Genomic DNA, 465 nt, shown 5'->3' with positions numbered 1-465 from the left:
GGTTATCTTTCTTCCTGGATGTAGCTAGTAGATGGGGTCAGTCAACACTACGCCTGTAGACCACTGAACTGCATGGCCATACTGACACCTGCAGGGGTAACTATTTAATGATTTCTCACAAAGATGGTGCCAACAATGGCTATTGTGTCCAATTTTGGTGCTTGTGCCAACTAATCAAAATACCTATTTGATTGGTTTCATAACTAGACCCACAACTGCACATTAACCATATTAGATCATGTACGAAGTAATGTTTCATCATGATATGGTTACAGCTTTTTGTAATAAACGGTTTATTTGCTATTATAAACTGGGTGGTTCGAGCCCTGAATGCTGATTAGCTGAAAGCCGTGGTATATGATACCGTATACCACGGTATGACAAAACATGTATTTTTACTGTTCTAATTACATTTGTAACCAGTTTAGCAAAAGCTACCTCAGGGGTTTGTGGTATATGGCCAAT

This window comes from Oncorhynchus nerka, linkage group LG9b, assembly GCF_034236695.1.
Source record: "Oncorhynchus nerka isolate Pitt River linkage group LG9b, Oner_Uvic_2.0, whole genome shotgun sequence".
In the NCBI taxonomy this organism is placed as follows: Eukaryota; Metazoa; Chordata; class Actinopteri; order Salmoniformes; family Salmonidae; genus Oncorhynchus; species Oncorhynchus nerka.
The sequence above is the reverse complement of the archived record's forward strand: the minus strand, read 5'-3'. Positions refer to the sequence as shown.